We start from the raw sequence: 27,916 nt of genomic DNA, 5'->3' as shown, positions 1-27,916 counted from the left end.
TCTAACATTCTGCTGTAAGGGTTATAAATACCCATGTTGCTTGCATGCAGCTCTCAGCTATGTTAACTAACCAAACTACATCAGGAGTCATTTCTTGAATCTATCTGACACATCATCAGTGTTGGGGTACAGCATTACAAGTAGAGCTGTCAATTAAATTCATTAATTAAAAGAAAAAAACATGATTAGAAAAATGCATGCAATTAATCATCCCCAATACGTTCTTGTGTTCAAACACAGCTGGACGATATGCAGCAGAATGGCACAGAGGTCCCGAGACCCAATTTAAAATAATATATTTTTCACTTGACACAGCCATAAAAATGTGGCACTCATGGTGCTAGATACTACACAACCGTCAAAGGCGTCAATCTGCATGCATACATACGGTGCCTTGCGAAAGTATTCATACATCTTAAATTTTTTCACTTTTTATGTTGCATCCTTATATTAAACTGCTTTAAATTTCTTTTTTCCCACATCAATTTACACTCCATACACCATAACTACAAAGCAAAACACTGATTTGTAACAAATTTATTAAAAATAAAACACTGAAATAAGTACATTACATAAGTATTCATACCCTTATTCATACTCAGTACTTAGTTGAAGCATCTTTAAAGTCTTTTTGGGTATGATGCAACAAGCTTTGCACATATGCATTTGGCAATTATCTGCCATTCTTCGCCTCACCTCTTCACCTCTCAAGCTCTGTCAGCTTGGATGGGGGCAGACATTTTTAGGTTTCTCCAGGAATATTTGTTGCATTCAATCCAAGGCTGTGGCTGGGCCACTCAAAGACATCCACAGAGTTGTCTATAAACCACTCTTGCTGTGTGCTTAGGGTCATTGTCCTGTTGGAAGGTGAAACTTCTGCCCAGTCTTCCAGGTTCTGGATGCTCTAGACTAAGTTTTCATTAGTCATTTCATAAGGCTATCTCAAATTTTTGGTAATTGAGCTTTCTTTTTACTCTGACGAGTCCCTCAGTCCCTGCAGATGAAAGACTGACCCACAGCATGAGGCTGCTACCAGCACACTTTCATTTTGGGACAGTACTCTGCAGGGGATGAGCAGTGCTTGGTTTCCTTCAAACAGTACGCTTGGAAGTGAGGTTCATCAGACCAGAGAATCTCGTTTCTTACAGTCTGAGGGTCCTTTAGGTGCTTTTTCATCTGCATATATGATCATAGAGCTCAACTAGAGTGACCATCAGCTTTACCAGTATAGCCAAGCCCATTCTCCATCAGTTCCTCAGTTTGGCCAGGAGGCCAGCTCTAGGAAAGAGTCCTAGTTGTTCCAAGTTGTTCCATTACAGATAATGGAAGTTAGATGTTTCTGTGAACCTTCAGTGCAGCAGATTTTTTTTTTTTTTCTGAAATCTTCCCTAGATCTGTGCCTTGACGCAAGCCTGTTTCTGAGCTCTACAGCTGTTTTGACCTCAGGGCTTGGTTTATGCTCTGATATGCATTTTCAGTTTTTCTGAGAGGTGTCCAAATCATACTTATTCAGATTAATTTGCCACAGGTTATCTCCACTCGAAGTGTAGTAATATCTACAAGCGATATGAGTGCTCCTGAGCTAAATTTCAAGTGTCCCAGAAAAGGGTATGAATACTTATGCAATGGAATCATTTCAATTTTTTATTTCTAATGAATTTGCAAAGCTGCTACAAACCTGTTTTGTGCTTTATCATAATGGTGTATGGAGTGTAGACTGATTTGGGGACAAAAGTAATTTAAAGCAGTTTAACATAAGGCTGGAACATAAAACATGAAAAAAATGAAGGAAAAAAAAAGAAGCAGTATGAATACTTTTGCAAGGCACTGTAGACTACAACTGAAAAAAAAAAATTATGCAAGAACACATCTTCTATTAAAAGCTGCTGTCTCAAACAGCTTGACAGACATGTCACAACACAATACAGGAATAAAACAAATAAAATACTGACTTCTACACCCGCTTGGCATAATGTTTAATGACTTCGTGATTTGACAATTTTTTTCTTATTTTTAATTAAATAAAATCAAAAAATAAAATGTAATAAATTAAATGATTTACTCCATATTATCCATATGCATAGCACTGCTAAACCCATTATACATCAAACTGTTTGCACTGCAATAAATAAATAAATAAATATGAAAATAAAAACTGTTTTGTAACTCAGTAATGTAGCATGCTTTTAAAAGTAACACTCACCAACACTGCACATCATACAGTAAACGATTTGTCCACTCTCCTCCAATCTTCTGCCAAACATCAGACCTTATATGAAACACAGCCTAAAAGTACAACATGAGCTTGTGAGATCAGTGCATATACAAGAGCCTCCAGCATGATAAACCTGCATATTCCAATCTTATGATCTCAGAAGGCAGATGACACCATTGCAGTAGAAATGGAGCCATGATGGCCATTATGTATCTAGCCAAATAACATGCTCCAGCAATCTGAGATCAATATGCCGTTAATATGAAAACACAGTCAGGCAATTGGAACGCATGGATGAAAATCTCATCTCCATAATTGTTGTGTCGAAGAAAGTAATGTACACTGTAAAATATAGCGGTAATACTCGCCTCTTCTACTGTAGATCACACTGACCAGGCTGAAGCACTACACTGCAACATAAAATAATTGCAATTAGAGACTTACATGACAATTTTACACTGACCATAACAACGCAGCAATTAGTTCAGTCTATACATATGATATACATCCCATTTTGGAGAAAACATATTCAGCTTTAAACTAGAGCAGCACTACTCGGCACATGGACCTCAAGCAATCACAAACATGGCTTCTTATTTTAGAGGAGAAAAAACAGAATTTAAGAATTGTCTAACAACAAATTTGAATTACACTGGAACTGATTTTAACTGACATATCTGGAAGAGAAATCTGCTGTAATGAAAAGTTAAAAGGCATTCTCAGACCAGTTCTGAACAATTCATAATCCTTCTGCACCATTTATACTGCGCTATGCAGTTTGATTTAAAAAAAAAAAAAAAAGGCAGAAACAGAAGCAATTTATAAATATAAAAACAGTACTATAAAAGCAAGGAGTGCAGCTTTTGAGGCTAAAAGAATCTTGCTTTGTGGCCCCTGAGCTTTCCAAAGCCGTCCTGGTTAACACTATCATGTCAAAACAAGACTCTGTGTTTCCATATCCCAGGATGATGTGCCTACATATCTGCTGGAAGTCTCTGCTTCAATGTCTAAAGTGTGTATGAGTGGTTTAAATAAGTACTCATTAGGAAACAGAGGCAAGACATTCCATGCAGACAGATCTTTCATAGAAACGGCCGAGCTCCTCATGAGTAGCCTTTGAGCACCAGACAGGGGTAAAATAAAACCAGCGAACAACCCTTGATTCCTTTCACCCTGGGATCCTTTTCTAAATCCTCAGCATGCATTGATATGACACAAACGTTTCTAATATAGGTTTGAGCAAAGCTTGTGACCACACTGCTGAGGATATTATCTGATCACTTGGATGTGTTTTTCTTCTACCCACCTTCACAGGCCATTACATTCAATTTTTATCCAGAAAGCCTCAAAGCAAAGGACAGCGCTTAACCACGGGAACATTCTTCTCACTATGGCCTGAAACCTTCCACTCCACGGCGTTAGGTGGACATTTAGAAAAAGATAAAAATCTGACATTTTGAGGACACTGAGCAAAGACCAAAGAGTTCCCTACTGTCACAAGGGTAGTGCTTCAAATGTTGTGATGGCTTTGATTTCATACATGAATTAGGCTCAGTGTTATTAGGCTGAACCACTGACTGGTATTGTAACAATGTGCTCTGTGACAGACCTTTGCAGATAGTTACAACTTAACCTGTTCACATGCATGCACACACGCTCTCATTCTCTGCCGCTGACACAAAGGGCAGGTTTGAGAGATCTGACATTTAAAAACTAACAGCGCAATGCTAAGCCTGGATCGTTAACCTCCGAATCAATTAAACATCTCACTCTTCAGTTTGTGGCCAGTGCACTTGTGTGTTCATCTGGAGATAGATATGGGAGTTTAATGACAGGTTAATTTCATATAAAATAAATATGAAGAAAAAAGGCAAGTCCAGGTATACATTTGATCAGTTCCTTGGCAATCAAAACCATTACCTTGACGTTGCTAGCATCAAGATACAGAAATGACGTTTAGGAGGATATTTATGCTGCTCTTTTCCATATAGTAAAAAAAAAAAAACGTAAAATTTAAGGGTAAAAAAACGGTGGCTGTGGTTGCCAGAATGTTACCATAAAAAAGCGCACCATTTTTGGTTTTACGGTTTTAAAGGAGAAGTCCATTCACATGTAATGTACTCACCCCCTTGTCATCCTAGATGTTTATGTCTTTCTTTCTTCAGTCATAAAGAAATTTTGCTTTTTGAGGAAAACATTGCAGCATTTTTCTCTATATAATGGACTGATATGGTGCCCCAATTTTAAACTTCCAAAATGCAGTTTAAATGCGGCTTCAAACGATCCCAAATGCGGTTGTAAACGATTCCAGCCAAGAAAGAAGGGTCTTATCTAGCGTAAAGATCAGTCATTTTCATTAAAATAATACAATTTATATACTTTTTAATGTCAAACGCTAACTTAAATTTTACATTTAAATACCGTAATTTCATTAACTGATATAATGTTAATATACCAACCTATTGCAAGTACTGAAATCTGTTTTGTACCTTTGTAATACACTGATAACCACCAAAAGCAGGTGTTGATGAGAGTCACATGATGAGCCAAAGCCTGTCACAAGCACCTTTTAAATATTAACATATATAGAAAGTGCACATTGCCATTCAGACAAACACTAAACTTCATCATGTTTAGTGAAAAAACTAAGAAGAAACATTGTTATTCCAACAAAAAACATCAAATTTGAAATTGAACGCAGGGAATTCTGGGAATGTCAATTTACGGTTATTCATATACATAAATTATACATTCTTTTTCACTTCCAAAAATAGCACACTACCATAAAGTTACATGCAATTTACAGTATACCGTAGGGGATCGTACCGTTAACCATTTAACAGTTTTTTTACTGTAGCATTTTTACAGTCTTTTACTGTTAACTTCACAGTAATTTGTTACAGTGTACTTTGAAAACGAATGAGGACAAAAGATATCAAGATGTAGAAATGACAAATAAGCACCATAAATGCACCTAAAAAGTAGCCAATTTGACGAGTCCACTGAATCTAGTGTGCACACTCTGCCTAAAGTCTCCTGTTGTGTTCCACAAAATAAATAAAGCCGTACAGGTTTGGAAATGACATGATGGCTTGAGTAAATTATGGCAATTTTCAATTCTGGCTGAACTATCCCTTTAAAACTGAGTTTGCATTCGCCTCGTATCTGGATATGGGCTATCACTCATCTCTGTAATAACTTAAAGGTCCAACGTATGGAGGTTTCGCCCTCTGGAGACGACGCTTATTCTTATTCTCGTGCCATCCCTGATGTGCGCCTTGAGCAGGAAGTCACTGGATCCATCAGCCCAGCGTTAATTACAGCTGCCCCGCCACCCGACTCCCAACAGAACGGCAGCAAAATAATTACCACAGGCACCACGAGTCCTCCAGTCCATCGCATTAAAGCGATACCTGAGACTCCATTGGTCTTCAAGCCATCCAATCACTCCTCTTCGAAACCTTCCCTTTGGATAGGGGAAGGGGAATGGGACTTGGCAGTGCCTCAAGTGATGTTACCATTGCTTGTGCCAAATGGTCGTGTAATTAAATTTCCCATTTTGCTCAAATAGCATGGACAGCCTCCTCCCAGCTCCATTTGAGGCACTAATGTATGTTTTATACTGAATATACATCCCCAGCCCATTATTGTTGATGGACACACATTCCTTTTGTTTTCTAAGTGGCTGTAGGCACATTCAGGCCCCTCTTATCAGCAGTGATTGCCATTTAATATCCACATGATGGATGAGGAACATTAGCATAGATCTACACCCTCCCTTTTAGCTTGAGCATGAGGTATGAACGCAATCAGAGACATATATCACAGATCTACGACAAGTCGTATCCATGGCAAAAACGACAGTGGTATCATGCGGAGGCTCTTGACGCAAGCACCTCCATGAAGTCCATCTGTGAACGGAGCTCCAGTGGAACACTTGCAGCTGTACTAATCCAGCTTTGGCTGAGCGGCATTTTACAGTCATTGTTTTCCGTCTGCCCCCGTTCACAGAGGTTGTCAAGTGTATTGGGTTTCATCATATGAATCGGGCAGATTACAGGGAACACCAATTCTGTGGCACACTTGAAAAGGATTACGGGTTGAGGAGCGTGTGGTAGGGGGCTCTAGCGGCTCCTTGGATTCGGTGGGACTTGCTAATCCCTTTAAATCAGTTCTGTTAATCCCTCTTTCAGTCTCCTAGCCACTGCTTCCGCACCAACACACACACACGCAGCCTTCCTTTGTACCCCCAGTGGTTGTCTAAGTGCAGCATTATTTGGTTCCCTAATTATCTCATTTTAGCATCCTCCATTAGCACTACACTTGGGGAAGCTCCGCCAAACCTCAACGACAAGTGTTGACAGCACAGGCATAGCATCAGATTGCATTTGAGCTCATCAATATATGCACATGGTGGGACCCTCATGGACATTAAACAGGGGAAAACACATTATGAATTAGTTAGATTCACTTGCTAATATGCTAACAGCTTTCTCCATATTGCAGACTCACAATATCTATTCCACCAGCTGTTATGACTTATTTTCCTCCGTTTCAGGTTGTTCTAACTTTCAACTTCACTAGGTTCCAGGAAAAGAAAACATATATAAATAAAGGAATATTGGCTCCATCCAAGCAGTCAAGGGCTGCAAGCAAAAATAAACGTTAATACGTGATCAATGTAGTCCGATTCACAAACAAATGACTCTTATGAACATGTGCTATTGATAAATAGTTTAAAAAGACAGGTTTCCAGTTTAAATCTGTCTGAAACACATGCACAAAAACTGTTAATGCTGTAAATTATAAAAAGCAGTAAGGTAAATGGACATTGTAAATACAGTAAAACACACCTAAAACAAGTAAAACTGAGCCAAAACCTTGTGATTTGGAATCGAGTCTGTTATTTGCATCAGTGTCCACCCTTATGCATGCATTCATCACATAAATTGACATTTTAACACACAACGCCTATTGTTTGTTCTTCATAAACAACCAATTTTTGTTTTCTAAAATATAAACAATTACCGAGTACAGCAAATCCAATATATAGACTCACAATCTGCATGCTTTGTGGTTTTGAAAGCTGTTCTTGCTGATGACCCTCAATCCACTTCCCACAGGCATCCATCTCTGCATTAACTTATATCCAGAAGCATCATCCGCTTTATGCGCCTGGGCAATTTGATGAATACGCAAGAAAACATCTGTTTGCCGAGCTGTGAACAAAGAAGTTGAAATGGCCACACTATTTTCGTGCTAATGGAATCCCTTGGCCCAGCGGGCCCACTCAGTGGAGCTCTTCCCACTCATTACACTGCTGGACTGAAGATAAACTGTGTACATGGCCGCAGATCATTAGGCCTCAGATGGCTTCTTGTGATGGCAAGGGAGATCCAGAATCTCCTATATACGAAAAATCAAGCCCAAAATGAAGCTACAGTTCAGTAATCGTAGGTAAAGAGGTGACGTGTACTGTAAGGTTCTTATTACAGACATTAAAAAAAAAAAGTGTGAAATGCTGGTCACTCAGCAGTAACATCATTCCTTACGTAGGTCTACAACTGCTGAAGCTCACATCATGAACACATCATGAATGTTTAAAACATAATTTTCCTTCTGAAATGTGTACACTTTATTCAGTGGCCTGTCTGTGGATAAAGCATTTAACAGTCCATAATCATTATGTTAATGTATACATCCATCAATAAATAATCTAAACTAACTCTCACTTGCCAAAATTCAGTCTGTGAGGCTGAAATAAACCACTACTTATTTATATATGAAGTCTAGTATAATTTACCTGAATTGAAAACTTACATTTTAAAATATACATTTCAAGTAGTAAAAACTATACACTAAACATTAAAATGTTGAATGTAAAATAAAAGATTTATTACAAATTGCATAATAGCTTATTTAGATATTGTCGCGAATGAGTGTCAAAGACTGAAATTGTTGAAAAAGTTGTTTTTGTTTTCTTTCCGAACAAAAATTACTCTCGTAGCTGCATAAAATTATGGTTAATTCACTGATGTCACATTGACTATTTCATTTCAGGGCCTAAACGTAGTTACATTGTTGTCTATGCAAGGTCAGAAAGCTCTCCACTACTGCAGGTTATGTAGCCTAGGTTTTTATGCATCAGTATCACGTAAAAGCAGCAGTGTTGAGTGTTGGACACTCAACATAAATGTTAGGCACTGTGCGAACAAAATTACCCACTGAGTTCAGTGCAGGTTACCAGCTGCATAGACAGCACTTACTATTCGCCTTTTCATCTGCTCATGTCAGTTGTGATTAACCTCAGCTAAATAGGTCTAATTACCACAAATTTCCATGGCTACACAGAGACGCTTTTAATTTAAGACCGGGTCAGATGGGACATCGAAATGGCTCAAAGGAGGACTCCTGCTCTCAACGCTAGCAGTAAAGTCTCACTGCATAAGTCTAAAGAAAATGTATTATAGTCACTGACTTGTGCAACCCCTTCGGTTGTATTGACAAACTCTGTTTTGCATTCTCTGATGACATATCTTTGGGAGCAAAATAACATGCGGAGGAAAAGAAATTCAGAGATTAGGCCAATAAATAATTCACATTATATTATCAAAACATAGAAATCCCTCCAAATTGAAGAATAAATAACAGAGGGGCTAATCACATATTAGATTGCAATCTCACAGATCCCGTAAACAGTGGGGAGAGGAGCAACGCGTCCTCCTCTGTGTCCCTCTTGCGCACAGTTATTCATTATAAGCCTGTCACCTAATCATCTCTCATCAAGCCCTAAATCACTGCAAACACTGTGTATGGAAATCAGGCAAGCCACTTTATTACTAGGCCACTACAATACTATGATATTAGAGCCACAGCTCATGCCCCCTCAGAAACACATACATTAGCACTATTCAGACGGTAATTCTCAGGGTGACATCTGTAAAAGGAAATTTGCATGGCTCTACTGAGATAAAATGTACGCAATCGGATGACAATTTAATTTACAGAGTACAATCGGGTTCTGGGATCGTACGAACTGAAATTTGTTTCTGATGGAGTCAGTCACATGGCCATGTACAACAACGTTTAAATAAAATCTAAATTACAGTATTTGAATATAGATTTCTATCATGACAACTCTCAGAAGATTTTAGCATTTAGAATAAATGTGATTATTACTGCTGCTTCAAAGTGACTCAAAGTAGTACTTGCTTCTGCCAATACATATGCCGATACGGTGCTGTGAGTATTTGAGACAAACTGCTTCTGCACAAGTAGCATATATAATATCCCATAGCAGATCTATACAGGTGGAGCTGGGGAGGTGGAGGGTTTCAGAGAACCAATCGGATTGTTCCAAGTAGTTTAAAGATGTGAATATCGTCAGATTGCTTCAGGACACATCAGCCTGTGCCGTCTAGAGTTTCATGACAAATTTTCAAAAGTATGTGAACTAGCCTACGAAAGGTTCATGGCATAGACTCTTTAAAATACGTCCGACAGTTTTACACAACAGTCTGTTATTGTGAGGACATTTCCACGCCCCTAAACATGATGCAGCACAAAATCAAACATAATTGGTTGCTTACCTGTCAGTCATATGGTCTCTTGGGCAGTCCTTGGCCATTCAAAGCAGGCATGGTTCCCGGACCTTCTGCCATCAATCTGAGGGGTTTGGGTTATGGGTAAAGTAACTGGGTTAGAATTTATTTTTATTTATTTATTTTGTACACAACTTTATTCCAGGACCAACAAAACATGTTTGGAATAAAATGTTTAAATAAAATTTAAATTATAGTATTTGTATATAGATTTCTATCATGACAACATCACAACAGTAATTAGCATGGTAATGGATGGGATTATTACTGCTGCTTCAAAGTGAGTACAGTACTTGCTACTGCCAATACATACGCCGATACGGTGCTGTGAGTATTTAAGACATTATGCTTCTGCACAAGTAGCATATATAATAACCCGTAGCAGATTTGTACAGGTGGAGCTGGGGAGGTGGAGGGTTTCAGAGGAACTCAAAGTGTGCTGTGAACTGCTGTAGTGAATGCTAACCAGCCATTTATCATGCAACATGAACCAATCAGATTTTTCCAAGTAGTTTAAAGCTGAGAATATCATCAGATTGCTTTAGGACACATCAGCCTGTGCCATCTAGAGTTTCATGACAGAACTTGGCATATGTGCAAAATGGGATATGCAAAACATGCACTGCATATATTCAAAGCAAGGTGCTAAAATCATATTTAGGGGAGTGCCCTAGCGTGATCCCATGATCTAACCTAGGACCTCCCAGTTCAACTAAAATGCTACAGTATTCCCTAAAGGAAACATTTATGTGATACAAGCTTAGATTGCACCAAAAATTCACAAATTACTATACAGTGGAACTTGGTCAAAAAATATTTTCAAAATGTTTTTTAAAAGGAATTACATTACCACAAGACTCTGGTGTTTGCCAGAAGGCAATCTGGCTGGGAATTTTTTAGTGGTTAGTAGCAGAAAAACACAGATATTTCCAATTTGGAGAGCAATAAAACCAGTGAATAACTCCTTTAAATGTTAAAATTACTCTCCATCCCCATGTACAACAATTCCCAGGGCTACAATAAGGCTCAAAATACACACTCTATCTTTCTTAAACACGTGTATAATGATAAATAAAGCCTTTAATATAAATATGATCTGATGTTGTCATTTATCTCTATGGATTTTGCACAATTTAAACAACATGGAACCAGATTGGGACTCCTAATAGAAAACGAAGGCCCAGATGTACCAAAGTCAGCAGGGGGCTTAATCTAAATGAATAAACTCTCTGCTGGGGGGAGAGCGTGAAAGGGGTGAACGTCGAGCAAGGAGCCACTAAATGATCAGAACGCATGGCAACCTTCCACGCAAGAACTACGATGATCTTTTCCTTTCTTCCCCCTCTCTCTCTCTTTTTCCAGGGTATCTGTTTATCCAGGCAGGGTGGCTTTGAACCCTGGAGCCTTTGTAGTTCTGAGGCTTGCGGTGGCATCTGCTAATGTCAATGCTAATGAAATGAGCGCCGTTCCCCTGCCTGTCGACACACTTAAAAAGAACAGCGCAAAAAAAAAATTGGGGGTGGGGGGGCACGTGGGGAGCACGATTTTATTTTTGGGCAGGATCTCTGCATTTATTTATGAATGTATCCATGCACAAGAGAAAACAAGGACCAAAACAACAGGGAAAAGTACCACAAGAGTTGCCAAGTCTGGGACTGGTGCAGAAACCACTTCAATTGACAGCGCCACATTAGCACAGAAGCTAGGAGATGAGCGTCCCATGGGAGCTTACTGGAAAGCCTTTTTTCCTGAACACGGCTGCAAGGAACAAAATGATGAAATAAAGAATTAAAGAAATAAGCCTGGCTTTCGCTTTCATCCAAGAGCTGCTTAGAAGAGGGCCCAACGTGAAACACGCTTGCCTGGCTCCGAGGTGAAGTCCACTAAACGATCTTGTGGACCGGCGAGAACAAAGGTACAAGAGAGTCAAGCAGTGTCAGCAAAGCTCGTCAGATGATCTCCTGGAGAATGCAGAGACAATAGTTCCCACTTGAGAATCATTATTTTTGTCATGCATTTGAAGCACTTTTCTTTGGATTGGAAAGCAGCAAGTGCCAGCTGAGGGCAGCGCATCCCCCTTTCCTTCCCCCAGGAGAAAGAAGCCTTTTGATTAAGCCTCCTTACTCCAAATCACACCTTAGTTTCAGTTCTTGAGCGCATCCCTCATGTTCGCCACTACATTCTATCTGCTCTGCGTTACTCTAAATTAGCAGCTGGCGCTAACTGGCTCTCATTTAGCAATTAGCACCGGTTTGCACAAGGAAACTAACGCGCAGGTCTCCCTCCCTAAAAATATAAACACATCAAAAGCGATTCAATTAGCTTGCCCACAAAACACAAATGGGAGATCATAGCATTAGGCAAATTAGAACGCGATGAAGGAGCAAAACAACACGCTGGAACATGTTAATTAGAAACTTTCAGGCATTGCAAATACAGAGGGAGATGGAATTGACCTGAAAGGAGAGGATAATACCAGGCGATTAGATGGTATCTCTGATGCAAACACCAATAAGTCTACAAATTCTAGTGACTTAGTGAGATTCGGTTGATTGATTGTTCCATGTGATCTGCATGTGCTAATCACTGAAAGAGAATTCAGTGTTGACGACTACAAATTAAAACCAAAAGTCTTATTTTCATACCATGTACAACTTGCTTAAAGAGCAGGTCACATGTGACCCTGGACCACAAAACCAGTCTTAAGTCGCTGGGGTTTATTTGTAGCAATAACCAAAAATACATTGTATGGGTCAAAATTATTGATTTTTCTTTTATGGCAAAAATCATTAGGAAATTAAGTAAAGATCATGTTCCATAAATATATTTAGTAAAATTCCTACTGTAAATGTAGTAATTTTGGATTAGTCATGTACATTGTTAAGAACATTATTTGAAGTACTTTAAAGGCAATTTTCTCAATATTTTGAATTTTTTGCACCCTCAGATTCCTGATTTTTAAATAGTTGTATCTCAGCCAAATATTGTCCTATCCTAACAAACCATACATCAACGGAAAGCTTTCATATGATGTATAAATCTCAATTTTGAAAGAAGGTTTTGTGATCCAGGGTCACATATGGGTTTTTGAAAAATATATTTTTGCAGTGTGTAAAATAGCTATACTTTAATGTAAACATTCTGCAAAGCTGTTAATCGAAAAAAAGTGCATGATAAATATAAATAAATATATAAAAGATATTTATGAAAATATTCGTATTTTCAAAATGTTAGTTGGTACGAAAGAAATATACACCTGCTCCCGACCACATGTAAATGATGTGTAAAATGTTCTGTGTTCTTTCTGGCAAACAGGTGACACAGAATTTTGATACATTGCCATAATAATTACAAGTTAATTTGCCCTTGCCCTCTTTTGGAAGTTTTTATTTATTTATTTATTTATTTTTTTTTTTGCTGTGTTGATAACTTTAAAATGCAGTGTCGTCACTGTCGCTATTTACCCAGCCGTAAAGAGAGGACGGGCGGGACAAATACTGACCAACCATCCTACTTGTACAACGTCAAATAAGTAAATATTACTGGATACTGCTTTTTATATAAAGTAAAATACTTTAAAATTAGATACTAGTAATACATTGCTGCCGTGGATGGCTAAAGCGTCTAAAGCGTCTCTGCTGGAAAAACGCTGCGTCACCAAAGCGATTTCAAGCGCCACCAGCTAGTTGTCTTAAAATGAGCACCTGACATTTTTTCAACTGGCTAAAAGTCCATGGTGGACACGTTATTGAATATTTATTGTTAGGCATATGGCCTATTAGTCTTTTTTGCATTTATGCAATATACTGGAGTCAAATCTGAGAACGTAGACCAGAATATTCCACTGTGTTCCTGGAGATACAATTTGTGTAGCTGTACTTCATAAGCGGGAATTATGCTTACTGTGAATGAGCGTGCAAGGGCGCCCTATTTACTAATGATTGGAATTCATTAACATACACAATTAACTATGAAATCAGATATTTATGAAGCGTTTGTAAATCCGGATGAGACTGAGAAATCCAGGAAGGTCTGTTTTATGTGCAATTTACTCAGAACTTACTCATATTTATGCAAGTTTTATGAATGAGGCCCACTGTCTCTCAAAAGAAAGAGTCGACTGTGAGTGCTCAAAATATATTTTTTTTGTGCTAACGTGATGTATAGTACAGCTTTGGGTTTCCAGGTAAATCACAATATTACTGTCTTATTGAAATAGTTCTGATCATTCGCTGTGAACCCACTAATTCCTAAGAATGTTATTTATTCTATTTACTTTGTTTAGTAATTAAGAATGTACATATTCTGGTTTACAAACTGTATAGTTTCATCAGTAAGTCACGTTAGCACTCACCTAACTTATCAACCATTATTGTTTTGTGAAGTGTTTACAGTTAAGCAGCTAAACTTTAGCTGTGGGCAGATTCGCTTGCATTGTATATGTAAAGACCAATCACAACAGACCAACTGACCAATCAGAGTAGAGTAGGCTTATGGAAGGAAGGGGTTTGCAAACTTTAAGCTCAGAACTTCTTCGAACGATTTGTTTCGAAATCATTGCAAAATGATTTTATACTAAATGTATATTCTGAGAAAATTACAATGTTTTCTGACCTTAGATGCATTTAAACCTGTTGTAGGGGACTCCAACACAATATTAGGACATTTTAAAACACCATGTGACCTGCTATTTAACATTTTCTATCACTATACTTACCGACTTTAAAATAACATGGCATGTTGATGAAACAACATTCCTGACAACAAAGATTTTATGGTTACGCTATACACCACTCTATTTCTATTTACTCATTTACTTGCACCTGGGGTGCAGTGTCTTGCAGAATTTAGCTCCAATGTACACCAACACACCAGCCTGGAAATTTCTAGTAATCTTAAAATCTTTGATTAGATGTTCAGGTGTTTCATTTGGGTTACAGCTAGACTTTTCAGGAAGATGGACCTCTAGGAGCACGACTGGGCACCCCTGGTTTAGAGGTTAGGTTAGGGGTTGGGTAGTCTCAGCCTCAGACGTCACAGACTGTTGGCTGAATGTCTGATGCATATGGCACACAAAGTTGCAAACACTTTAGGAGTTTCGAAGTCATCATCTGATCATCTGTTGAATTCTACAGAACTTCCAGGAGATGCGCGTCGCGTTCTTTAACACAACTGTGACAATGAACATTTATCAGGATCAACTAAACACTGGATTTTGTAGTATGTGAACTATGAAATGCTTGCGGCATAGGCTCTTTAAAATACGTCAAAGAGATCTGTTATTATGGACACATTTCCACGTCCCTAAACATGATGCAGCAGAAGATGAAATGTGATTGGTTGCTTACCTGTCAGTCATTTGGCCTCTAGAACAGTCCTTGGCCATTCAAAGCTGGCATGGTTCCCAGACCTGGGTTATGGGTAAAGGTTTTTTTACACACAATTTTATTCCAGGACCAACAAAACATGCCAACCTTAAAACAAGCCTTGCTTTGCAAAATCAGGGTGAGCAGAAGTGTTTATTTGGATGGTTTGCATCAGCCTGTCTTGCAGCACTGTAATGAGTCATCCTAACTTTGTGTTTGAGGAAAAACAGATCAACATCGTAACTGACACCTTAAAAATATCCTAAGAAACAGCAATAACGCACAAGAACCGTTGTTCGTGAAAGGAAACAAGCTCAGATGAGCCCGGATGAGCAAAAGCGGCTCTTTATCTGCCTCGTTTGTGCAGCTCCAGAGACACTCGGCTGGACCGCAGTGGTTATCGATGTGGACAGCAGCATTTGGTCGATACCTGAAGCAGCGCTCCAGTTGAGATCTCTACTGACTCGTGTAACACCTATGTTCTGGGTGGGCTGCAGGTCATGGTAGTGATTAAACAACAAGAGTTTTAAATCCAGTCTTGAGTGTTTGTTTCAACTGACCTTTACGATTTAGCCAAAAGTAACTTGAATTTAAAAGACTGAGAAATGACAAATGCAGTGTCTGAATTCTTAACCATTATGTGAAAAGAGCATTCTTTGATCTGTTTTCCATAGATCTTCACTCATTCTTTTTCCATTTCTTTGGTCCACTTGAGTATCTCAGTGCTCTAGGGTAAAAAACAAAGGTGCAATGACAAATTAAAGTTGAATCAAATCCAAACTGACAGTGGTTTTGTCTCTGATCAACGGGTGAGATTGAGTGTGATGGTGAAGAGTTACCTGTGGGCTGACAGTCAAGATGATATTGATGGACTGCTCCTTTGATCTAGGCCGCTCCTGGGCCAGGGCTCCAGCAGCTTTTAAAGGTGCACCACCAGTTATTGAGGTCGATACCTGGCAGCTAACATGCTGTGTGTTGTTGCCATGGCTCCCTTGTTGAAAGACCAATCCCTACGCTATTGACCCCAGTAACCTCAGTGCAGTCCCAAAGTTGGCCAAATTAGAATGGGAAAACGCTATCTCCTGTTTGGATGAAACAAAGAAAATCACAAATTAGATCTTTTCATTAAAAAAGAAATAATGAGCAGAGCAAATAAGACTTTCACTGAAAATCTCAACAATTTTGCACAATGTGGTCAGATTTGCCAAGACACCTAAGCAAAAGTCTGTAAGCAAGAGTCAGGCTTCACCATTACCTCAAACACTTCTTATCAGTTCTTTCAAGAACAAATTATCTGAGCCATCCACACTCATTTTATAGTTCTGTACAAGCAGTATTCAATCAGTATCCCAGTAGTATCTAAATTGGCTTCACAACAAAGGTCCAAAAAAAAAATAATAATCAGGAGCCAATATTTAGTGTGGTTATGAAATTAAAGAATCAAAATACAATAAAAGAAAATGAATTGCATAAGTGATTACTTTTTTGAGGGAGGGCAATTTCTTGGAAGCTATTTTTCAGGTTGCCAGCCACAATCTTAAATATTCTTCATGATTGCTACCATGTCTATGTGCTACTATGAGCAGAACATAGATATTTTAAGTAATTCTATGTAAACTAAACATCAAACCTTAATGTTTGCCATTGTCATGACAATCATTACTCTTCATGTTTTCTTTAACATTGATAGATCATTTTCTCTTGATTGTTCATTTTGTACAAAGTGCCCCCAGAAAGAATTTGGACACTGACTACATTTTTCTGAGCCAATTTTGCAATGACAGTCAGTTCTTCTCAAGTTCACACAGGTGTCCTAGCAGAATGTTCAAAAAATAAATTCATTTCAAATTAGATTTCACCATTTAAAAACCCACTAAGCTATTTTTTCCTTAAAGGTTTGTGCTACATTTCTTTAAAAAATGCCATATAAATGGCATTTCATGTCACTGTGTGTGCATTTGCTGCCTTTGCATCTTTTAGGATTCGTATTTTGGAGGGAACCAATCTGGATTTAATACACTCTCAGATGTGTCTTCCAAAATTGCTTAAAACTGTAGGCAGTGTTGAAACTTAAAATAAATGTAACTGAGCACTCGGTTAACAAAGAGCAACTACCAAGTAATAAAATATTCCTCTGGGGAATAAGTTCAGCATATATAAATGTTAGATTCATGCAAGATTTATTCTTTATATCCTTTAAAGTCAAAATGTTTTCAGAGCCCCTCTTTCATGTCTCACCTCACTCATGATTGCACAGGTGTTTGTTTCCTTTCCTGATGATCACTCTTACAAGACAGGTCACATTAGCATCAAATTAAAATTCAAATGACAAGCTGAAGTTAGAGGAGAGATGGTCAAACTTGTCTTTCTCTATCTGTCCTTCTCTTCCCTCCATTCCGTTAATGCACTGTAAATGTGTGCCCTTCTTAGCCCCCTGTGTGTACTATATTGCCGTTTTTTCCACATTCTTTCCTCTCTTTTTCTGCTGTTTATTCTTTTTCTTGGCACAAAAAACACCAACACAGCACTAATACTGACCCCGCTGAGAACGCACTTTCTGACTGTCTCTCTCTCACACTTTCTCTCCCCCTCTTTCTTTCTCTCTCTCTCCATTTCTCTCTTCTCCTCTCAACTTTACCCTAAACCAGGCAGCGTTCTGCGATCTCGTCTAGGCTGTAGCCTGTGACCTTCGCTCTCACCCCTGGGGAGCAGTGAAAATGACTGGCCCCCAAATCCCTCCAGCTGAGAATCAGTGAGTGTATCTATAATGCTCTGATGAACTCCTCCTATGAATGATTTGTAGCCCTCTCTCCATCAGTAAATATAGGTCTTATCGACCCACACACACCCCGTCTGCCCTGCTATTTGCTCAAAGACTCCCCCCCCGCTCCACTCACATTAGAAATACATTTGAGTTTCAGGTTTCTGATGAAGAACAAGAGCGACCAGACTAGCCACTCCCACACAGCCTGATTAGCATTCATGGATAATGTTTACAAGTATATATATATATTTTGTGCATTCTTATATACACTGAAATGTACAATACAGACACACTAGCTGTGTTTCAATCACCCTGTTTTAAGCGAATTTTGAAGAATTGCATTAGAAACAAGTGATGGAAACACTAAAATCCCTTGATTCACAAAAAAAAAAAAAAGTTTTTATGCTTGCTTGATGTGGTTTTTGACTTCTGCGAAAACCAGAATAGTTCACCCAAAAATTTTAATTAACCCATTATTTACTCACCCTCAAGCCATCCTAGGCATATATGATTTCCTTGTTTCAGACGAATCCAATCGGAATTATATTAAAAAATGTCCTGGCTCTTTCAAGCTTCATCAAGGCAATAGGCAGGTGTTTCTCTTCAACAGGTCAAAACAAGTCCAATAAAGTGCATCCATCCATAATAAAAAAAAGTGCCTCAAATGGTTCTGGGGGGGTGAATAAAGGCCTCATGTAGCAAATCAATGCGTTTTTGTAAGAAAAATATCCGTATTCAAAATGTAATGATTACTTTAATCTAGCTTGTGCTCACTGTTGTACACAGAATCCATTCTGGGCGGATGACAAAGGACGTATGGGTTGCGCATGCACCGGTGAGTCTTGTGAAAACCAATGTTTGTTTACAGAAGCAAAGGAAGCAAAGTTTCCTTACTTTAGCAAAGGAAAACCTTGGCTTATATTGAAATCCTCCTACATTCTTCTTTACAAAACCTCATTGTATACTTCTAATTTGTGACCGTTGTTTTGTTTTACTCACTCTTCGGAGCGGCACAACGCCTATGTCCTCTGCCCAGACCAGCTTCTGTGTACAACAGTGAGCGCAAACTAGATTAAACTGATTATTACATTTTAAATACTGATATTTTTCTTACAAAAGCACATCATTTCACTACAGGAGGCCTTTATTCACCTCTGGAGCCATGTAAGGTGCTTTTTATTATGGAAGGATGCGCTTGGACTTGGACAATTTGACTTATTGGATGGAAACTGTGCTTATATGCCAATGTTTTGTGGGATATTCCAGTTTTGTGCCCAAGTTAAATTCGCAACTTTGGATGGAACCCCAGCTACTGACAGCATCTAAACTGTAAATGTATGCAAGCACATATTGCAAAGTTTGAAAAAACCAGGGGCCTCATTTATCAACAGTGCGTAGAAACGGTTCTATATTTTGTCCTCATATTTACACACATTCCTATATATATATAGATATATATATAAACTGTTCTTACGCACTCATGAGTCGTGAGTGAATTGTGGGGAAATTTTAATTTTGGGGTGCACTATCCCTTTAAGATTGGTATTGAATGTACTGAAATCCATTCCAAGTTAGATTTAGGACATTCCTACTTCACATCTGTCTTCCATCCATGTCGTGTTTTGCTGCCTAATGCTTATAAATTGACATATGAAGAAAGAAAATGGCAAAGCAGCCATTTGTTCTGCAGGTGTACAACTGTCAACACTGTAGACTGGAGATGAATGGAATAAGGGTATGGTAGTTTAGGTTTAGGGGTTTGTCAGTTTGTCAGGGAATATGAACCTTTCTCCAAAGGACAGAAGTAAAAAAAAAATCACAAGCTGACGTGTTGTTGATTTCACTGGGCATCGGTAATCAGTATTTACGGGTTGAGCACATCACTGTATACACTCTCTAGCAGTGAAGCTTAAAAAAAAAATTCCATGACCACTGCAGAAACCCTGTAAGGAAACCCTCCCACAGCCCCGGACATACCAAACATCACCCCTGCTGTTTTAGACTAAAAACACACAGAAAAAAAGCTAGAGCCCAGTATACAGCCTAGCAGCTAGAGCAAACCACACGGGCTCAGAGGCGTGCTACATGCTAAGTTTTCCCAAGGCAATTGGGACTTCCTACCGCAACACTTCTGCATCCCCCTCTATCAAAAAAAAATAAAACACAGGCATAGTACAGCATCGCCACCACCAAGCGACAAACCCACAAAACTAAATCTAATCATCGGCACAGCGCTTGTTTCCCAGCGTGAGCCCCGCGTCCAATTATGAATTCATTTATTTGCGATTTATTTTATGACAAACACGCGCAGTGCTCTGAACGTAATGGTGCACGAGTCTGTCGTGTGGCGAACGCCTTGCTGAGTGACTGAAAAGAAGCAAAGCGTGATGGGATTGCTCCAACCTCTAATGGGAGTTTGGGGATGCTGGGTGAGTTAATGCTGCGGGCTAATCCTGGAAAAATCACTAAAAAAAGTCAAAAGAAACAAAAATGGCTTTCCTGCAATGAGATTTCAAGGCTGAAAATAGACTGAATAACCATGACTAATAAGGGCCTGGTTAATGCTTCGTATAATCTCACCAAATTAATACGTTAGACACAATTGGCACGTAATTAATTCCTGCGAGTACACCCAACAAGAAGATTTATTTTCAAATGTCAATCATGCTGTAAAACCCTCCCCACCAGAGGGATTATGCTACACGGCCGCATAATTCTAATTATATGGTTATGTGGAATTACATGGTTATATTGACCATATACACCGTGTATGTATAAACAGCCATTACCTGGGCAGTAAAAATCACCGCTGACAAGGGCCGATCATCAAAAGGAAGGTCATTCTAATAGATGAACAGTCTGCCCGTAGCTTTCACTTTTATGACTTCATAAAGAACGTGTCTCAATGGGACCATCAGCGCCACGTCTATCTCACGGTACGATCTTTCGCCCTCTTTCTCCGAAGTGCCAGGCTGCGTATCCGTGGTGGCGTGGTGTCACGGTGGCTCGGCGTCTGGCTTGGAGTCAAGAGTCAAGGTTGGGGAGAGGAGAGTGGCGAGGAGGGGGGGGACGACTGACCAGCTCTGAGGGGGGAGGGCTTTGATCAGGGCGCAGATTTAAGCTGGAGTGACAGTCCACCAGTGCACAGCTTTGTCCTGGCCCCAGCTCAAACGCCATCCAACTGCAAGCACAGGGCGCCAACGCAGGGCATGTGTGTGCGTGTGTCTGTGTATCAGTGTACCCAGATGACATGCTCCCACACGCTAACACTGACACACACGCACACACAAACATCTGTTGGTAAACAAGCACAAACACATATACAGGCAAATAGTCAAAGCAAACAGAAACAGACTGAAAAATCTATGCATACAAATATGATCATGCAATATTTCTGCATACACCAGTGTCTGAGTGCCTACTTGTAAACTAAACCATAAGTCGCTTGTAGGTAGGCAAGATAAAAAGCAGTTAACTACAATCAAGCTATTCTTTTGAAAAAAGTTAAATGTTACTGAAAAAGGAACCTATTAGTTCACCCCAAAATGAAAATTATCACCTCTTTGACTTTCTTCTACGGCAGAACACAAAGGAAGCTATTTTAAAGGTGCTATTTTAAACGTATTAATCCAATGAAAATAAAGTCAGTGTTGTCCAGTGTTTTTTGGACCCTAATCATTTTCACTGTGCGGACGACGAAAAGTTTTTTTGAACAGCGTGAGGGTGGGAAATTTTGTTTTGACAGAAAGGGTGAATTTTGTCTTTATGAGGAAAATGTCTTTGAAAGGGTCATGAACTGCCCTTTTTATTATTTTGTGCTGTTCTTTGAGGTCCACTTATAATGTTGTCAAGATTTTACATAAAAAAAAAATGATTTTGAAGTAATAGGCTATTTTCTGTCCTTTTTTGACCCCCCTCATTGAAACACTGTTTGAATAGATGTGACAGACTGTAGACTTGGAAGTAAACACCCACTGCTATGATTGGCTAACAGTTGTGTATGTTTGACAGCCTACATCCTTCAGGTCAAAAACACTTAAACTATCAGTACATATCATACGATCTGTAATAACAGACAGAGCAATAGTGACCAGGTAATAAAAACAGTTACTCACACTTGTGTGGTGCGACATTACTGGATCCAATATATCCAATAGAGATCCAATATATTCGGCTGCGTCTTTCAGAGTGTGTTCACACTTGTAGTTAGATTCATTTGGTTCATCTGGTCTGGACCAAAAAGGAAAATGATACACTTGATCCTGGTCTGCTTAGCATTCACACTGGCATTTTTGACAGTGAACAAAATGATACCGAACCTAAAAGCATAGTGATGGGATCACAACCTGACAGGTCAGATTGAATGACATATTTCGTGATAGAACACCCCAAACAATAGGTGTGTTCGACTTGAAACGTTGCTGCGCATACTGATCGATGTATAACAAAGTTTCCATTCACCGATCGGTCTGCTCAGCGCCGTTTTAAGTCGAATACACCTCATACGTCTGCTAGACTAAGCGCTATTTGGCCAAGATACAACTGTTTGAAAATCTGGAATCTGAGGGTGCAAAAAAAAATAAATAAATAATAAAAAAAAAATCGCCTCAATATTTGTCCAAATGAAGTTCTTAACAATGCATATGCACAATGCATACATTTTTTTTTTTTTTTTTTTTACAATCATAGCAATATATCTGAGACTAAAAAATGTCAGTTGTAATGAGAAATAAACATATAAATACAACAAGACTAGTAAAACTGAATTTAGGCCCTAAAATGCCATTATACAATAAACAGAATCTGTAAGTGATAAACAAACGAATCTACCAAAAAAATATAATACAGAAAAACAACTAACTATTTAGAAAAGCGTGTTTGTTTGTATGTGTGCAACACCACAAAATAGTGTAGCTGCTCCGTTAACAAGCTATTTTGAAAGCTGCTGAGCTACTAGTCACCACACATCTACCTTCCATATTGACACCACCTTACATAAGAAAATTGAAAATGTTCGAACTCAAATGCATCTCTGAGGAGAGTTTTAAGAGGTTCTCTAACACAAAGTGGTGAGCATACATTTAATGCTTGCACATTCCCAGGACATTAGCCATTCATTTTAATTCAGTGTAAATACCAGTCGTAACAGCCACCATTATTATCACTATTCAGCCAAACGTGCCTCCCTGTGTGCTATTTGCACTGCAGTGCCTCTATGACACTGGCTTATGCATCTTTTCTTTATTAAAATCTCAACGTAGAATTAGCAAGAGAATATGCTTAACCTCATATACCTTCCACAGCAGAAGGATATATTGCCTCTTCTCTATTATTAATAAAATCACAAGCGCAGGGGGGCTGGGGATGTAATATCAGTGGGCTGTAGGCTGGATGAGCACTATATTGCTTTAAAGAATGTTTATGTGTGTATTTGAGGCAAGTGTCAGGTTTCATATCTTGAGGCTCAGCGCGGTCCTCATCGGTAACAGCGGAGAAATGAAGGGGCAGGGGGATGTGGTTATGACCGCTATGAACAGCCTAAATCCCACCTCATTTGCCCTGCCTATAACACGATGATGACGGCAAGACTAGGGCTCTCCATGGGCGCAAATTATGAGGTCTGACCCTGCTAATTAAAGCACGGACCCCCAAAGGCAGTAAAAACAAAAAGATTGGAGGAGGGTCTTTATACAAATACATGCTTAAACATGGTTTTCTAACTTATCAACAAACACAAAAGTTGAAGATTTCGTGTTCGCCTGAGGTAACCATAGCAACAGCAGGCTGCCTGTGCACCCTCTAGTTAGGTTTATTATCAGACTAAACTGTGATAAAACTATAAATACTGTCATTACAGAGGGAAAAACAAACACATTTAAATTAAAAAAAAGAAATATATATATATAATATATATATATATATATATATATATATATATATATATATATATATATATATATATATATATATATTATTATTATTATTATTATTATTATTATTTTTTATTTTATTTTTTTTTTTCAATTTACTCACCCTCCAGTCGTTCCAAACCTGGAAACTCTTCTCTTCCATGAGCATCTAACTGCCTACTCCTAAAAAAAAAAAAAATCATAAATATAAAATAAAAAATAATTTAAAAAATAATTAATAAAAAAATACAATAAAATCTCTATTTTTTCACTTTTTCTATAATCTTATTTTTGCTTAATATTTTCCTGTCCTAGCTTTTACTGTTTTGAATGATGAAAGAAAACTTGTATAATGTACATTTCTTGTGTTTACTGCCATCTTATGATAAATCTTTGGTGCTTTCCTCAACTGTAAGTCGCTTTGCAGGGCTCTATGCTTTTCTTTTTAGAAGCACTTGCACTCCTAACTTAAAAAATTTAGGAGCACAGTCAAAATTTCAGACACACCTTCTAATCAATAATCAAAAAATCTGATCAAAAATTAGCCTTCCCATTACAAGGTGATATGTTCATGTTGAGATAATGTTTTAAATATAAAATTTAGAACGGAGAAATATTAAATGATTTAAATAACTGAAAGGACACTTTAAAATGAAACTAAAACTGCCAGCACCTACTGGCAAGTCACTGATTTAATTACTGAATCATTCATTCATTTGATTCTTTCGAACGGCTGATTCATTCAGAAATAAAGCAAGTGACTGTTTTTATTAATGGGAAATTGAATCATAGACTCAGTAGATTTGTTTAAAAACACATTCATTCATAAACACTGCTGCGTTTGAACATGGATGTGCAGAAATAAAGAACGAACGAAATAAAGCTAAATCAGGCAATCGTGTTATAGGCAGACAATGTGAGTCACTTAATATTAACAACTTCTTGTTTATTTAACTGTTGTATTACATCAGTATCTTATTTACAAACTCCCTTACAAATCATTACAAACTATCACTCATCTTAGTTCATCGCAACAAAGCTCTCTACACTGCACAATGAATCTCTTATTTACACGGTCTACACTTTGTTTATGAAAGGATTCGTGAGATATATCTGTGATACATTACTCAACATTGTAAAAACACGTAGAAACCTTTGAAGCTCCCCTCAGCCCAAACACAAATATGCGGGTCAGTCGCACATAGTGTTCCTAAATATGTTTTCCATTTCAGTCAAATTTGCGACTGAAAACTACACGACACAGTAGTTTTCAGTCGCAAATTCGACTGAAATGGTCGCACTGTAGAGCCCTGCTTTGGATTAAAGCGTCTGCCAAATGAGTAAATGTACATAAAAATGTATGAAAAAATAATTTTTTAAAAATGTCTGTTTTTGGTCCATACAGTCAAAGTCAATGGGGTCCAATTTTGGTTTTTGACCTCACTGACTAGACAGTCATGCGGGTTTCGAACTGGAACTTAAGTAAATGATAACAGCAATTTTATTTTGAGGTGAACTATCCCTTTAAGATTGTTAGCTAATGTTCTAGGAATGCCAAAGCCAGTTTAAACAAACCTAAATGGAAAATATTCGATAACATTTCCTTTAGAAAGTCGACCACCCTCAAAGTGATTCTATAATTTGCACACTAGGCTCTCCATCATACCGCCTATGGATAGCGTGGGCAGTTGGGACGTGCGGTCTGCAGAGATGCTACCAGCACTGCTCCTGGAGCCTTCTTTAAATATTTACACTCGGCAGAGCAGAGATAAGGCACAGAGATGATGCGATGGAGAAGGCGGACACCTCCACATGGTATGTATAGCGAGGCAATTCGCCATCAGCGCGTTACTGTGTTTTTATCTTGATTCTCACACACTAACATTGAGTCAGAGCGACTGATCAGGATAAAAGGTGTGAGATAGAAAGCGCGAGAAAGAAGAGAGGTGATAGACGGAGAGAAAGACAACACACTTTCATAGACGCGCTTTCAGTGACAAAGATGGAGAAAGTATAGCGATGCAGGGGGATAAAAGACGAAGAGATAAAAGTGAGATTAGATGCAAAAAAAGAACAAATACCAAAAAAAGCTACTAGATGAGCAGTCTAACAGTCTGAACATGTGATTAAGAGCCTGATATAAAAGGAAAAAGGAGGAGAGTGTTTGAGGGGACAGTGTGAGGGAGTTCTAAATGTGTCAAATGGATGGATGTGATGCTGGGCTGTGTGGCCCACTCTCCTCTCCCCCATAATGCCGTGAGCATGGCGAGCACCGCCGGGTCAGCCTTATAGCATACTAATGAGATTACAGCCCAGTGTGCCACATCAATAGAGCTGCACTGAATCCCCCTCACTCCATACATGCTAAACCAGAAATGCTCCAGCGCACTCTCACGGTTTCGGATCCATTTGGAGACTTTCCAGACTGAATTTGTATTCATTCCATTAGCCTAGTAAAAGAAAAGAAGACAGTGATGTTTAGCAGGAATGTTTGGCTACCCATTCAGGTAATGAAAAACACAAGTTTCTAAAAAACACGCACTCCCTTTTTTATAATTGCGATTGAATTTACGCAATACCTCAAGGTTTCCTGGGCCCTCCTGCACACAGTCGGAGACGACTGGATGAAAGCGAAAAGATAAATGTATTCCCTTTATCATCCAAAGTATTATTCCTTGTGCTAAATTAATCATTCTGTTCTCAAGGGGTCCGAATCTGAAAACCTTCTTTTCAAAGAGGACCTTTTTTGTGCCATAGCTGAGCCCCCTCCAAAAACCCGATAATAATGGTGAAGGACGGCGGCGTGCTCTTCATTTCTCATCTCCTCCTCTTGCTTCTTCCATCTAAAGCCACATAAAAGGTGTGCTCTCATGCAAGAGCAAAGGTGTTAAAGGTCAGGGTCATTTTGGTGCACAGGCCTGGATGGAAAGAGAAGTGAGGCTGAATGAGGCAAAACAACACAGGCCGAGAGAATCTCGGGACGTCTACAAGAGGGCCGGTCTAATGCAAGTGGACGTTTTCATCTCTGTGGCAGGGCTCCAGTCCAACCTAATTGGGACAATTCCCACTAGTGATATAATTTCATTCCTACCTCAGTGTGACTCCTATGATCTCATGCTGCAACCTCTTACTTCTCCTCTGATTCCCCTTCCCGCACTCTGCCACGTCGGCGACCGCTGCACTGCCAACTGGGGTTTGATCTATAACCAAAAGAGAGTCCGGCGTCTCATCTGAAATCGGTGATGACAAATTAACACACTCGTAAAACACCGCGCGGTGCATGAAATACAACTCTTGCTATCGTCTTATCGTGGTAAGCTTGTGTTGTCACAACTGAGCAAGCAGGATTCATCATAACTAAAAATGAGTCTGTGTTTGCCTTCCTGTTTCATCTCGCTAACATTTATGCTACGCTGCGAGCGACTCCACTGCGTTATGAGCTTGCAGCCGTAAGCGCCCGCTGTGCAAGAACACTTAAAAGGATGTCAGAAAGTCGAGTGTGATCACAGGTCACAGATGAGAGGGTGGAGGGCTGTGATGTAAGTGCTGGAGGCTGGGGGGGGATGTCGTCGATGAGGGGTGTTGGGTGAAGAGCGCCCCGGGGTCGGCTGGTAGGGGTCGCTCTGGGATTTGGACCGGCTGTACAGACAGGAGTGGCGCCAGGCTCTCCCCTGTGAGTGTGTGAAGCAGCAGGGTGCAGTAATGGTACAACCCTGTAGCTGCTAGGATCTGTGAGAATCCCAGTGACACGAAAGACCGCAGGGGAGGAGAGTCAGCCCCATGTGTTTATGCAAACAGATCAGTTGCCATGACTATCCAAGCAGCGGCAGATTCGCATGATGTCACCTTGGCGGCGAGGGAAAAACAATAACAGTGAAACGCGGCTAATTTAGGACCATGCAAAGCAGGATTATCAACATAACACCTACAAATCAGATTCGCTGGTGATGTCTTGATTAAACACACCTGTTTAAAAGAGCAGTTCACCTTAAAAATATAATTCTAGTATATAAAAAAAATACAACGAAAGTATACAATACAAAAAAGTACCCCATAAAAGT

The 27,916-nt window shown here is 39.1% G+C and overlaps 2 long non-coding RNA genes across 2 annotated transcripts in view; both read right to left on the bottom strand.

Moving 5' to 3' along the window:
* The window catches only part of LOC127171145 (uncharacterized), a 51,687-nt gene extending 49,399 nt beyond the window's left edge, over positions 1 to 2,288 (bottom strand). The window contains exon 1 of the long non-coding RNA XR_007828465.1: positions 2,204 to 2,288. This is a non-coding gene — a long non-coding RNA (uncharacterized LOC127171145). The remainder of the gene's footprint in view (positions 1 to 2,203) is intronic.
* Positions 2,289 to 2,581: 293 nt separating this feature from the next.
* Positions 2,582 to 21,026, bottom strand: LOC127171144 (uncharacterized). Its single transcript, XR_007828464.1, has 6 exons — positions 20,736 to 21,026; positions 16,022 to 16,264; positions 15,291 to 15,909; positions 15,165 to 15,226; positions 9,805 to 9,880; positions 2,582 to 2,625 (listed from the first exon to the last, which is right to left on the bottom strand). It is a non-coding gene; the product is annotated as an uncharacterized LOC127171144 (long non-coding RNA).
* Between the last annotated feature and the right edge of the window lie 6,890 nt (positions 21,027 to 27,916).

Source organism: Labeo rohita, chromosome 9 (assembly GCF_022985175.1).
Source record: "Labeo rohita strain BAU-BD-2019 chromosome 9, IGBB_LRoh.1.0, whole genome shotgun sequence".
Lineage (NCBI taxonomy): Eukaryota > Metazoa > Chordata > Actinopteri > Cypriniformes > Cyprinidae > Labeo > Labeo rohita.
This window is presented reverse-complemented; position numbering and strand designations above follow the sequence as displayed.